At 41.6% G+C, this 14,915-nt stretch overlaps 1 protein-coding gene across 1 annotated transcript in view; it reads right to left on the bottom strand.

Annotated features, from left to right (window-relative positions):
* c2h5orf63 (chromosome 2 C5orf63 homolog) overlaps window positions 1-14,706 on the bottom strand; it is a 29,610-nt gene extending 14,904 nt beyond the window's left edge. Inside the window, exon 1 of the mRNA XM_003216407.3 lies at window positions 14,523-14,706. The gene's annotated coding sequence lies outside the window, so the exon portion shown is untranslated. The remainder of the gene's footprint in view (window positions 1-14,522) is intronic.
* Window positions 14,707-14,915: the final 209 nt, after the last annotated feature.

Raw genomic sequence — 14,915 nt, 5'->3', positions numbered from 1 at the left:
GCCTACCCATGAATTCCATAGTGTTTTCTTAGGCAAAGAATACTCAGCGATGGTTTTGCCAGTTCCTTCTTCTAAAATATAGCCTATAGTAATTGGTATTCACTGGTGGTTTCTCATCCAAGTACTAACTAGGGCTGACTCTACTTAGACTTCCAAGATCAGATGGAATCTGGTGCCTTTATTTGGGCCCTTTTCTAGAATAGCGCTTCCAGTGGTCACAACTTTGTCCAGGCATTCTAAACTGTGAACATATGTTCAAACGAAACAAGAAAATACAGATAGTGGAATAAGTTTTTAACATCCTCCTTTCAGCTATGCCAAAGGAATAACATACATATGCAAATAATGCTAAAACTATCTTGAATCATGGCTTGGGAAAAAAATGGGAGGGAAATGTTCTACCAAAAAGAAGAAAAACTAATATTTGAATCATTCCTATTAAAAACTGGCTTCCAATGAGTGCTTTCATGGTTTTTATTCTACAAATCAGAAACAATTATAACAAACAAAAATCCCTTTTGCTCGTCTCATTCATTGTAATCTATTGTGACATCGAAACATCAACATTTCCTTCATTCTCATGTAATTGTATTTGATTTATTGGCAATTCCAGATAATCAGGTATCAACAACCCAATCTGAATGGGCACTGGGTTGATAGTACCATGGACAGACAAAGGCTGAAAAGTGTTCAAACCCACACTGTCCAAGTTTGCAGTCCTCAATGAGGAGTATTCAGCTTAGAACATGCTGATGGAAATTCTCTCCCCCCCCCTCTCCTGAATGACAGTTGGAATGTATCTATTTCTTCTTTCTGTTTCTGCTCTCATTCTGATTGGTTATGTATAACGGATACTTTGCAGGTGCATGCCTTTTGACTTCAACTTTCTACTTTTACATTTGATGTGTGCTGTGAGTATTGAGACCCTTCTCTGCTTGTGTATCAGGAGAAATGTAGTGTGTGGTGATTTTTTCTTCTCTTTTGAACCCTAGAAAAAGTGAGTTTAGAGTAGCTAGGACCCAATTCTTTACTATTAAGAAATGTAGTTATTATTTTTGTAAATAAACCTTTTGTGATTTTAAAGACAGAACTCTGCATGTTTGCTTCATAAGCTCTAAATTCTTTACAGCCACATGGCATTTCACGTTTTGCTTTCTGTGAGCTGAATGCTCAACTACAACTATCCTATTTTTGCATACTTTGGATGCTCTGCTGTTTTTGGGTAGTTTTCCCTAACATCACGCAGAAAATCCTAACAAAAAGGAGGCATGGTCCTCAGTTTAAGCAAAAGAACTTAGAGGTAGGAGCTGCTATTTAACTTTGGTAAGATGTTTAGGAAAAGTACACCCACATCTTTAGTCCTATTGAAAACTACTGATGTAAAGTACATAGGCAGAGAGCCAGCATGGTGTGGATTGAATACTGGACTATGACTCTGGAAACCATAAAACCACACTGAGTGAATCCTTAGCAAGTCATTTTCTCAGCCGCAGAAAACCTTACGATTGGTTCACCTTAGGGTCACCATAAATCAGAAATGACTAGAAGACACACAAAAATAAAAATTACAGCCACCTGTTTTCTTCTTCCTCCTCTTCCTTCTCATGCTTTATCACCTGAATTTTGATAGCAATTCTGCCTTTGAATGTGGCAGTTCTAAACAATGAAGTATTCTATCAGAAGTATACTTCAAAGCAGAGGTGAGCCATTGCAGTGGACCCAGCAACCAATTTTATGCCTCATGATCATTCAGGGGATGCATAGATAAAAAAACAAACAAACAAACTCACCACCTCAACACAGAAGTGGCTTGAAGACACTTTAGCAGAAGGGTTCCCTCCCTGTTAAACAAAGTGTGTGCATGGGGAATTGTGATCAAAAATTGCTGATCACCAAGGTATACCGGACAGGCATTTCACCTTTGGATGGACTGGAGAAAGAGCAGTCCTGGATGTCTGAAGGAACTGAAGGGCCATAAAAAGCAGGCTTGAAGTGTGGATGTGTGACCCAAGCCTTGCACTTTGCCCAACCCTTCTTGAGGGGTTTCCAGCAAGGAAGTTATTTTCTTTCTTATGTTTCTTTTCCTATTTATTTTACCTTAAATGGCTATGATGTGTCCAGTTCCGGTCTATTTGTTTGCAGTAAGACTACACCAGACAGACAGTCTATTGATTGTGCACTCTTCCGCCAGAGACGGGAACATCAGTGAAATGCTGAACCCATTATATTCCTTCCTATCAATGAAAGAATTCTTGAAATCTATAGGACGTACTGTAGTTATACCAGAATCAAACATAGTATTAAAATGCTATAGGAGTTAAACATACTCATTAGAGCAATTAAAAGAAGCATTTTACAGTCAGGTCATCCAGCCAGCCATCAATATTTATTTCACTGGAGAAAGCAACCTCATAGAGCACTTTAATATATTTCAGTTTAAAGGCTAAAACCTCAATTAAATGGGCAAAAAATTAAGTATCTACTCCAGTAATTCAGTGGAGTGGCTCTTTAAGATGTTTTGACCAATAATTCACATTTTTTTGCCTACCACTTTTAATTACCTCGGGCTGGTTCTGAGGAGGCGGGACCGAGAGCAGGGCCTCCCCAGACAATGTGGTTCCAAGATGGTTCATAGGGAGAGATACATTTAGATAGGTAAGCTAGCCCAGAACTGTTTAGGGCTTTATAGGCTAAAGCCAGCACTTTGAATTGTGCTCAGTAGGAGACTGACAACCAGTGGAGCTGGCGCAACAGGGGAGTTGTATGCTCCCTGTACGCCGCTCCAATGAGCAATCTGGCTGCTGCCCGTTGGACTATTTGGAGTTTCTGAACAGTCTTCAAAGGCAACCCCATGTAGAGGCCGTTGCAGTAATCTACTTGGGGTGTAACCAGAGTCTGGATCACCATGGCCAAATGCACACAAAAGTTTCCCAATCGTGTATCAGTCTACATGTATTTCTATTGGCAAATTCCTCTTTTAAAAGTAAATGAATCAGAGCTTATGCCACTCTAAGCCTTCGTGAAATTTTTTCAAGTACTATTCTCTTGTCCCAACATTACCATCCTAAAATATCTGCTACTTCCCTGTTTTACTTCTGCTTCCCTTTAATATTTTCACCAAAGTATGGACTTGGCAACGATACACATCCTTTCCTAGGTATGAAGCTGGAAGCTGCTCTTTCCTGCATAAACACAGCAGTGAAAACGTCTAAAATTTCATTTTTATTTACACAGATGCTGTCATTTCTAAAGCCACTCTGCAGAAAAGATTATCAGTGGCAGCGAAGGTATTGCATTCTAATTGCTAACAGCATTAGTGGCCTTAAATGTTTTATGCTGACAGGCAGGATTTAAAAACTGTTTTAAATAAATAAAGATTACTGGAATGAAAGAAAAAGATAATTCTTTAATAGTAACACTTCAGTAAATGTCCAAATTATTAAGAGCTTTAACACTCGAATAACTCTTGATGGATTCCACAACAATACCGACATCCTCCAAAACACAACTTTAGTATTTTGCTACTAAGTGCAAACTTAGTGCTTCTATGCTGGAGAATTAATGCAGTTTGGCACCACTTTAACTGCCATGGCTCGATGCTATGGAATCCGGGGAGCTGTTGTGAGGCACTAACACCTTTTGGCAGAGAATGCTAAAAACCCTGTGAAACTCCCATGATGCCATAGCATTGAGCCATGGCAGTAAAAGTGGTGTCAAACTGCATTAATTCCACAGTATAATATTACTACTAATAATAAACTCTATTTATATCCCACCACCATCTCCCTGAAGGGACTTGGGGCAGCTCACAAAGACACTCCAGGGTGCAGCATATAACATAAAATGGTACATAAATATAAAACAATATAGATTCACTTATAGTCAAATGCCCATTACAAGTCTGATTAGCCATGATTTTGTATTTTGCTTTTGGTGCAGCAATCATACCACAGTTTCTTGGTTCTGCTGTTATAGGAAAAGGGGTTTAATAAGCAAGGTAAGGCTGGACACATTTTTATAAAGGCCCTATAAACCATGATTTCTTGGACTGATCTTGTTGGGTCACAAGTTTCAGCTACATACAGCCCTACCTCTGAAATCACCAGTAAGAGGATAGTATTGGTTAACTATGTCAATCTACCACACTTCTAAATGTTTTTGCAAAAATGGTTTTAGTCACTGCTCCTCCTATATCCTATGAAGCAGAGAAAAGGTGTTATTCTTCTCTATCACGCAGAATCTTAAAGGTCCCAAGCCCAAGTGCAGAAAATGAACAGGTATTTTTGTATTGTAATACACTGCCAAATTAGGGAATCATATTTGGCTGGATTCCTTGGGCACATGGAGGTTAATCCAATTTGGTTGGCATTCATTTCTTAGTTATTTCTAAAATGTAGACATTTTAATTGGATAATAAATCTACTCTAGTGACTCTTTGGTACAGTAGTAACTCTAAAACTGGTAGAACCATTCCAGCCTAGACAAAAAGATCATGGGAAGCATTTTAGTTAAAAATAATATGAGAAATATGCATCAGGGAATTAAACACTGCGTTTTCAAGCTGCCAAGTGATCAGTGTAGATGTGACTTTGCTTAAAAATAACATAAGAAACATGTGCCGGGCAATTGTCTTTATGTCTGTTTTTCTTCCTTTCGGCAACTGTTTCTTAAGTAATGTGGACTGGGATCTCTGGAGTCCAGGACAGCTTCAATCCAAGCAAAGGCAAAATCCAAGATCCAAGAGGATATATATATTTGTGATGAGCAATTGTGCTGAATATTTTCTATCACTGTAAAAGTCAGTCACTATTCCAGTTTTATCTCAGGGTAAATTGCAGATGGCATCAATCCTCCTTCAGAATGGCAGAACTCAGTAAGTGTCATTCAAGTTTATGAAAACAAAATGTTGATGCTCAAGAAGATACACCAGATTTCTATTTTTCAAACTCCATTTTTAGACCAAGGTGCAATAAATACCCAAGGATCTCTGATTTACTTTTTCTAGCACATTTCCTCCCAGTAGCTGATAAGAGTGAAAAGACAAGATAGCAGAATGTCTGGGACAGATTTGTCTCCCTTATAAAAACAAAACAAAACACCCCTTCCCTGCCACCGAAAACAAAACAAAATCCCCAAAAATAAAAATCAGTGATGAAGCTCCCAAACTCGATTCAGATGGCAGTGCAAAGGGGTAAATGAGATTGAAGGTTTTCCCCCTCCCCATTCCCCCTATGCCATCTTTCTGATCTAAAACCTTTTTCCTCATTAGCTGCTATTTCCCTGCAGGTGAAAACATATAGTTATAAAAGCTTGGAAGTATGCCATGGACCTTAAAAGCTGAAAATCAAAACTGTGATAACAGCTTCCAAAACCATTAGGAAATCTAATGCCTTTTAGAAGTCATGATTAGCTATATAACTGATGAAGTGAAATAGGCTACTCCTCCCCGCATCCAAAAAGGGAAGCTACTCATTAATCACGCATTATGTGAGCTGGCACTGAGATGGCACAAAATCTAGGTCAACTCTAATATAATACTGAATATAAAAAACCCCGCACACCCTCATTGTTCATTTTCAGTGAGCTTTCTTGAAAAACTTTAAACTTTTCTAATGTTTAGTAAGAATCAACAAAACCTTGCAAAAACCTTGCCCAATAAAGTACAACAAACATCATTTCACTAAAGGTATAAAGCACAGAGAGAAATCTAAGCCTCAAAGACAAAACAAACAATACAGAGCTACCCAGATTCATTCAGGGAAAGGCAGACTGTCATACTGAGAAGACTAATATTTGGAGCAAACAAAATTTCCAGTCTGTATTTGGGTATCTGAACAGCTGGAAAACTATTCCCGCCTGTGTGAAAGATACAGTACAACCCCCTTATTCACAGATTCAATATCCATGACTTTCACTTACCCAGTCTCAAAAAACACACGCAAACAATTCCCTTGTTAAAAACATATGTATGAGAAACTGAGTTAGACTTTGGCCTTTGGGAATTCGGGGTTTGCATGGGCTGTGCTTTCTCTGCCCCTCTACTATGTCCTGAACGAGATAATTAAAATCAGGCTCATTTTGTTGAGTTTTTCAAATCTAAAATGTAGTGCCCCAAATAATTCTTAAAGCATCTATCTTCCTCACTTAGTCCCTACTTTGAACTGTACAGAAATAAGAAGCTGTCATCCCCTTTCTGTCTCATAGGATTATCTTTAGTCAGAGTTTAACAGAGTTTTCTGTAGAAAACACAACTACCATCGACCCAAATTTAACACAGCACTTCTTCTACAAGCAGAGTTTTGGGGTGCGCATGTACTGCAATAGCAAGGGAAAATCACCCTTCTCCCACATCCACTGAATTGTCCTGCTCCACCAGCAGATGCCCAGTGTTATTTGCTACAACTAAAATTCAAAATCCTCATACAGAAACAAGGTTTGTCTTCACTGTGCAACATAGAATCATAGAGTTGGAAGAGACCCCAAGGGCCAAACAGTCTAACCCTCTGACATGCAGAAACACAGAAGCAAAACACCCCGAACAGATGGCCATCCAGCCTCTGTTTAAATCTTCAGAGGAGTTTCTACCATATGTCGTGGCAGCATATTCTGTTGTTGAATAACTCTAACCACCAGTAACGTCTTTCTAATGTTTAGGTGGAATCTCTTTTCCTGCTATTTGAATCTATTGTTCCATGTCCTAGTCTCCAGAGCAGAAGAAAACAAGCTTGCCCCTTTCTCAATGTGTCATCCTTTCAGATGTTTAAACATGACTATCTTGTCCCATCTCAGCTTCTTTTCTCCTAGCGAAACATACTCAGCTCCCAAAGCTGTTCCTCATAGAGCTGGAAACAGTATTCCAGGTGAGGTCTGGCCAAAGCAGAATAGAGTGGGACTCATCATCATAGGTGAACCCATCGTGACCGAATATGATTGCCTTCCAAGTGTAGAGTCTTGGCGGTGGGTCTGTAGTTGGCTGTAGAGACCTGTAGAGTGGGACTATGACTTTTGATCTCAACACTGTACTCCTGTGGATGCAGCCCAAAATCACATTGGCTTTTTAAGCTGCTGCATCACACCATTATCATGAGTCCCAAAAATATTACAATGAACAATATTACCTTTATATCTACCATACATTCTCTTGTATAAATCAGCTTCATGTATAAGTGGAAGGTTTTGTGTCCAAAATTGTGGATGTTGATATGGCCTGTGAATAAGTCAAGTGTCCATCCATGGCCACTGCTGTCATTTCCCTACCCGGGCATTCAAAAAGGCCAGGAGTCGTGCCATGACTAAAAGAGGAGCTCAGTGTTTCTTTTAGGTTCTCCTGGGACAGACTAACCTCTCTTGCCTTTCACAATTCTACTCTGAGAAGGGGATGGTTCTTTTTTATATAAGACTTAAAGTACAGTACTCACATTAGACCATGGATATGTCAACTCAGATTGAACTCCTTTTTGACTAAACTTTCTTGACTTCTATACTCTTCAAACATCTCTGTGAGCTTCTAATGAATGAAAATCCCCTCTCCAACACCATCAGCAACAAGAGATTGACGTCAACATTGAGGCCAAGGCCAATGCAGAAAATGACTTAATGGCAGGATTACTTAGGTGGTTAAAGTGGAATAACAGCCATATAATTGTGTGTTATGAAAAAGTTGCATCTGCACTGTAGATTAATTCATGCAGCTTGCATCATTTTAACTGGCATGGCTCAATGTAATGGAATCATGAGAATTACAGTTTTACAAGGTCTTTAGCCTTTTCTATCAATGAATGTCAATGGGCCGGGCTATGGCGCAGTTGGTTAGTAGCCAGCTGCAGTAAATCACTACTGATCGAGACGTCTTGAGTTCGAAACCAGCCTGGGTCGGATTGAGTGCCCAACCATTAAATATCCTAGCTTGTTGTTTACCTAAGCAATCCGAAAGACAGTTGCATCTGTCAAGTAGGAAAATTTAGGGACTGTTTATGCAGGGAGGCTAATTTGAGTAATTTATGTCACAATAAAAAAAATGTCCAGCAGCGTGCGTGTGGAAGAATGAGGAAGTACTCCAAGACTCGGATGTCACAGTGGATGATGAAGCAACAGCTCCACTTGTGGCTGGAATTGAGCATACCCTCATGAAAACAGAAGCTGGAAAATGTTAAATAGCCTCTGTGTCTCTGTCTATATGTTGTATCTCTAATGATATTGAATTTTGTCATGTATGTGTACATTGTGATCTGCCCTGAGTCCCCTTCAAGGTGAGAAGGGTGGAATATAAATACTGTAAATAAATAAATAAACAAATGTTGGTGCCTCACCATACTAATAACTCCTAGGATTCCACAGCACTGAGCCATGGTAGTTAAAGTGGTGTCAAACTGCATTACTTCTATATTTTAAATGTCCATGGTGTGAAATTCCAGATATCTAATCCAAAACCCTCATAGTATTTATGGGAACCAGAAGATAGGTCAAGGGGTTCCACAGGACAGCCCTGTTTGTTTGTTTGCCTTTCAATTGACAATAATCCTACTTATTACAATGCCACACTTACCTATATATTAATCTGACATTTGATGCAACATTTTTTGCATATGATGAAAGTGGGTTTCAGCTCACAAAAGCTTTTGCTCTGTAAAATGTGTCTCTTTGTTCTTTTGGCTGCAATAGACTTACATGGTTATCCCCCTGGAAATTAATACATTAGCCGATCTTTTCTGCAGCATTTACTACAAAAGCACATGAATTTGCACAAGCATGTCAAACAAGCTGGTGGGGAAGGGGGACTTTTCTTTGAAAACAAACAAAGGCGACTGTATGTAGTTGAACTCTTAAAACACAGTTCCTGGATAATAAGACGCCCCTTTGAACACAGCCGATCTTACTTCATGAATGAGTTCACACTTTGTGTCACTAAATCAGAATCCTCTGCGAATGCATTCTTTTTTTCTTTTCTTTTTTTGCTAAGCCTCTAGTAGTTTGCAAAACAAATAGACTTTAGTCCTTACTAAAAGCTGAATAAAAGAAATGAATAGTTTTCATGTTCTACTGAAGACAGAAAAAGGAATTTGGCTACACATTACAGTACAAAGAAGTGACAGCATGGAACTGACTTACACAGTTTGACAGCACTTTTAGCTGCAGTGTCTCAATACTATGGAATCTTGTAAGTTGTAGTTTTACAAGGTATTTAGACTTCTCTATAAAAGAGTGCTGGTGCCTCATCAAACTACAAATCCCAGGATTCCCTAGCATTAGGCCATGGCAGTTAAAGAGGCATCAAATTGCATTAATTCTACAGTGTAGATGCACCATCTAACAGTGCTGATCTATCCCATACTAAATAAGTTCTTAAGCAGATGCTGAATAGCTATCCATCACTAGGATTTAACTGATTGCTGGATTTCCTATAATTGTCAATCTTCTGGATATCATGATTTCTAAGGGGTTCTTCCATGACTATGGTTTTACCTCCTTCTGTTAGATAAGTTTCCTAAGGGAGTTGTCAGATGTGATTCATGTTTCAGGTCTCGGCTACTGGTAAATGAAAGAGACACTATTCAAGGGTTGGTTGTTAGTTTATGCAAGAAAACCAAGAGCCTTGTCCCATCTTAAAGACTGAAGAAGTGTATTGTAGTATAAACCATGAGACCACAACAGCTTATGCCGTACTACATTTCTAAATATTAAAAAAGCCACAACACTTTTTGCTGTGTATATTGTGATAGGTAGCTGTGAGTTTTTCGGGCTGTATGACCATGTTCCAGAAGCATTCTCTCCTGATGCATTGCCCACATCTATGGTAGGCATCCTCAGAGGTTGTGAGGTCTGTTGGAAACGAAGCAAGTGAGGTCTGTGGAATAATGTCGAGGGTGGGAGAAAGAAATCTTGTCTGTTTGAAGCAAGTGTGAATGTTGCAGTTGGCCACCTTGATTAGCATTGGATCGCCTTTCAGCTCCAAAGGATTCTTCCAGGCAGGAAGCAGCCAGGCTTTGAAGCTGCAAGGCCATTCAATACTAAACAAGATGACCAATTGCAACATTCACACTTGCTTCAAACAGACAAGATTTCTTTCTTTCACCCTGGACATTATTCCACAGATATATAAACCCTACTTGTCTAGTTTCCAAGTATTATGGTGGCCCCATGAACTTGATAGCGTTTTATTGGGCAAGGAGCACTTTGAAGTAGTTTTACCAGCCCCTTTCTCTGAAATATAGCCTACACAGAACCTGGTATTCATTGGTTGTCTCCCATCCAAGCACTGTTGGAAATAGCAACCTTCTTCAAGCCTCTATTTTGTTTGTATATTATTCTGTTTGCTTACTGTATTGTATATTTATGTTTTGGTATGTAGCTTTCCATTTACTCCATATTTCTTGAGGTTGTTGGAGGGGCTGAAGACCATATGATCAGATCTGAGACTGCTCTGAGCTCAGATTTCATTTTAGACTTCAGACTCCAGTAGAACACAGACTCCATGAGATGCCATGGGACTGTTAAGAGCAAACTCATGTTGCTGTTTATTGTAATAAAAATGCCCTGTGTTATCTGCACAGAGAAACCACTTCAGATCCATTTGTAACTGGATTGACAAGTTATATACCTGTATGCTGACTACATGAAGGTTGTGGGTAAACCAAATATGTTACTTTTAACGGAGTCCACTTTATTTTTGTCTCTTGAGAGCATGATATAGAAACATGATATTTTATGGGCGAGTAGATATTTTGGAGGAGCCCCTGGTGGCACAGTGGGTTAAACTGCTGAGCTGCTGAAGTTGCAGACCGAAAGGTTGGAGGTTCGAATCCAGGGAGCGGGGTGAGCTCCCGCTGTTAGCCCCAGCTTCTGTCAACCTAGCAGTTCAAAAACATGCAAATATGAGTAAATCAATAGGTACCACTTCGGTGGAAAGGTAATGGCGCTCCATGCAGTCATGCCAGCCACATGACCTTGGAGGTGTCAATGGACAACGCTGGCTCTTCAGCTTAGAAATTAAGATGATCACCAACCCCCAGAGTCAGACACTACTAGACTTAATGTCAGGGGAAAACCTTTACATACTAGATATTTTGGGGCACTGAAAAGAACACTTCTGAAGAACTGTTATATTCTGTGCACTGGCACAAACTGATGCTTTTGTTCGATGTTTGATATTTTGTTTTATGTCTGATATAACAGATTGCATTTTTTATTTAATTTTAGTTGTTAAGTCGTAATTTGTTTTTATATATTGGGTTGTCAATTTTCGTTATTATGGGTGTATTGTTGTTGTGTTCGGGCACTGAATGTTTGCCGTTTATGTTTGGAATCCACCCTGAGTCCCTCCGGGGAGATAGGGCGGAATATACATAAATAATAATAATAATAATAATAATAATTATTATTATTATTATTATTATTATTATATATTATATCTGTTCCTAACAGATCAGAGACAACCAGGTTATCAGTCTCACTACTGGAAACCAAATTGCCTTGCACAAGTACCGGTGGTTATATACCACTGAAGAGAAGATTTTACTCAAACAAGTTTTTTGGCTCTTCTCTGGAAGATCATACTTTTACAAAAGGTTATTATTTTCAAATGATTGTTAATGCCATTTTCTCCAAAAGGTTATGGAGATTCTGGTTTTCCAAAAGGTTACGATCTCTAAAAGGTCCTGCCTTTCCAAAAAGCTCTAACCAGGGCTGTCTGTTTCTACCTTCCAAGATTAGGCAGGATCTAGTGCCTTTATTACAGCGGGCTCCACTAACTGAGAGTTGTAGTTTTACAAGGTCCTCAGCCTTAGCTGCCATGGGGTGCATCCACATAGTAGAGTTAGTGCAGTTTGATCCCACTTTAACTGCTATGGAATTATGAAATTTGTAGTTTTTGTATCATGTCAGAAGCAACTTGAGAACATACCGCAAGTAGTTTCTGGTGTGAGAGAATTGGCTGTCTACAGAGATATTGCCCTGGGGACGCCTGGATGTGTTACCATCCTGTCCCCGCAAGCTAGAGCCGACAGACGGGAGCTCACCCCGTCTCGTGGATTCAAACCGGCAACCTTCAGGTCAGCAACCCAACCTGCAGGTCAGCAGTTCAGCCAGCACTGAGGTTTAACCCAGTGGTTATCAACCTGTGGGTCCCCAGATGTTTTGGCATTCAACTCCTTGAAATCCTAACAGCTGGTAAACTGGCTGGGATTTCCGGGAGTTGTAGGCCAAAAACATCTGGGGACTTTGATTGAGATATAGAATCCAAAAAGTCACAGATATCTATACAGTATAGATATCTGTGACTTTTTGGACTTTGATTGAGAATCACTGGTTTAACCTACTGAGCCACTCTGCCAGAGAAGGCCAAAACCCTTGTAAAACTACAACTCACAGAATCCCATAGTATATAGTAAATACAGTTATTGTGGTGTCAAGCTGCTTTATTATCTACAGCAGGGGTCCCCAAACTTTTAAAACAGGGGGCCAGTTCACAGTCCCTCAGGCCATTGGAGGGCCGGATTATAGTTTTTAAAAAAATACATATGAACAAATTCCTATGCACACTGCACATATCTTATTTTGAAGTAAAAAACAAACAAAAAGGGAACAAATACAGCCTCAATGTTAATAATAATAATAATCATTATCATCATAAAAATAATAAAGAGGGTTGAAAAAACCCCTTGGGCCATCTACTCCAACCCCCTTCTGCTTTTGTGCACACTATAATCAAAGCACCTCTGACAGATAGCCATCCAATAATAATAATAATAATAATAATAATAATAATAATAATAATAATAATATCACCATAATAAACATGGTTGGAAGAGACTCCTTCGGCTATCTTGCCCAACCCCCTTCTGCCTTTGTGCACCAAAACATAAAGCACCCCTGACCAACAACAACAACATTAACAACAACAACAAACAACAACATTGTAATAATCACGGTTGGAAGAGATTGCTAGCTTTCAAGAAAAAAGATTCCACAACAGGGCTGCAGAGTATTCTTTCAGTCATTCACACTGGAATGACTGAGGAGGGAGAGAGGCACATGCGGACTCCCTGCCTGTGTCCTCCGCGACAGCGAGAAAGGTGTGTGCGTAGCGAGGAAAAGGCCTGCGCCTTTCTCTCCTCCCTCGGCTGGTACGCACCTTTCCTGCTGCCTTCCTCGGTGGCACTGGCGGGAAAGCTGCCTGTGGGGCGAGGGAGGAAAGGCACAGGCCTTTTCCTCGCCCCATGTGCATCTTCCTTGGTGGCAGCGGCGGCGGTGAGAAAGGTGCGTGCAGGGTTCACATGGTGCAAGGAAGGTGCGCATGGTGCAAGGAAAAGGCCTGCGCATTTCCTCCCTCGCCCTGTGGGCAGTTTTCCTACTCCCACCACTGAGGAAGGCAGCGGGAAAGCTGTCTGCGGGGCGAGGGAGGAGAGAAAGGCCCAGGCCTTTTCCTCGCACCATGCGCACTTTCTTCGGTGGCAGCAGTGGAAAAGCTGCGTGTGGGGCGAGGAAAAGGCCTGTGCCTTTCCTCCCTCACCCTGTGGGCAGGTTTCCCACCGCCACCATCGAGGAAGGCAGCGGGAAAGCTGCCTTTGAGGCGAGGGAGAGAAAGGCACAGGCCTTTTCCTCGCCCCACACGCACCTTTCCCGCTGCCACCGCCACCAAGGAAGATGCACATGGGACAAGGAAAAGGCCTGTGCCTTTCCTCCCTCGCCCCACAGGCAGCTTTCCCGCCGCCACTACCGAGGAAGGCAGCGGGAAGGGTGCATGCCGGGCGAGGGAGGAAATGCGCAGGCCTTTTCCTCGCACCATGCGCACCTTCCTCGGTGGCAGCAGTGGAAAAGCTGCGTGTGGGGCGAGGAAAAGGCCTGCGCCTTTCTCTCCTCCCTCGCCTGGCGCGCACCTTTCGCACCACCTTCCTTGGTGGCGGTAGTGGGAAAGCTGCCCACGGGGCGAGGGAAGAAAGGCGCACGCCTTTTTCTCACCCCATGTGCGCCTTCCTCGGCGGTGGCGGTGGAAAAGGTGCGTGCGGGGCAAGGGAGGAGAGAAGCGTGCACGCGCGGGCCGGATAAATGGCTCCGACGGGCCGGATGTGGCCCGCGGGCCGTAGTTTGGGGACCCCTGATCTACAGTGTAGACACATGTTGTAGGTAGGGTAATGGCAGACTTTGGAGAGCAGGGTTTGAATCTCCCCAAAAGTCACACTCTCTCAGCCTCGGAGGGAAAGCAACAAATCTTTCAGATTTTTTTTTAAAAATCCCATAGGGTTGACATTGTGACTGGCTTAACCTTGAAGGAGCTGGGGGTGGCGACAGCCGACAGGGAGCTCTGGCACGGGCTGGCCCATAAGGTCACGAAGAGTCGGAAGCGACTGAACGAATAAACAACATAACAACAAAGTGCTGACATAAGTTTTAAAATGGCTTCAAAGTATCCAAAAACATACAGAACTACCTGGAAGAAGTTTTCTAGATATTTTAGACTGCTGACCCCCTGAAGTGCTGTGTTATTGTATTGCAACGCAAGAAGAGTATCTTTTGCGCCGACTGACCTCTAGGAGCAACGTGGGACGATCCCTCTTCCTGCGTCCGCACGCTGCCTTTGCTCGGCTTCCTGGAAGAGGCGTAGAAAGGAGTAGTTTAAGGCCTACTCTCTAGACCAGCCATGGGCAAACTTAGGCCTTCCCTCCAGGTGGTTTGGACTTCAACTCCCAGGATTCCTAGCAGCCTCAGGCCCTTTCCTTTTCCCCCTCAGCCGCTTAAGCTTAAGGGGAAAAGGAAGGGGCCTAAGGCTGCTAGGAATCCTGGGAGTTGAAGTCCAAACCACCTGGAGGGCCCAGGTTTGCTTATGCCTGCACTAGCCTTCTTCCCCAGTAGCAGGAAGTACGAATTCGATCTCCAAACTGTGTTAGTATCAGTCTAACCTTTTGAGTCTATGCAGTCTA

The sequence above is a fragment of the Anolis carolinensis genome, chromosome 2, assembly GCF_035594765.1.
Source record: "Anolis carolinensis isolate JA03-04 chromosome 2, rAnoCar3.1.pri, whole genome shotgun sequence".
NCBI classification, from domain to species: domain Eukaryota; kingdom Metazoa; phylum Chordata; class Lepidosauria; order Squamata; family Dactyloidae; genus Anolis; species Anolis carolinensis.
Note: the sequence above shows the minus strand (reverse complement) of the source record. Positions and strands in the feature narration are given on the sequence as shown.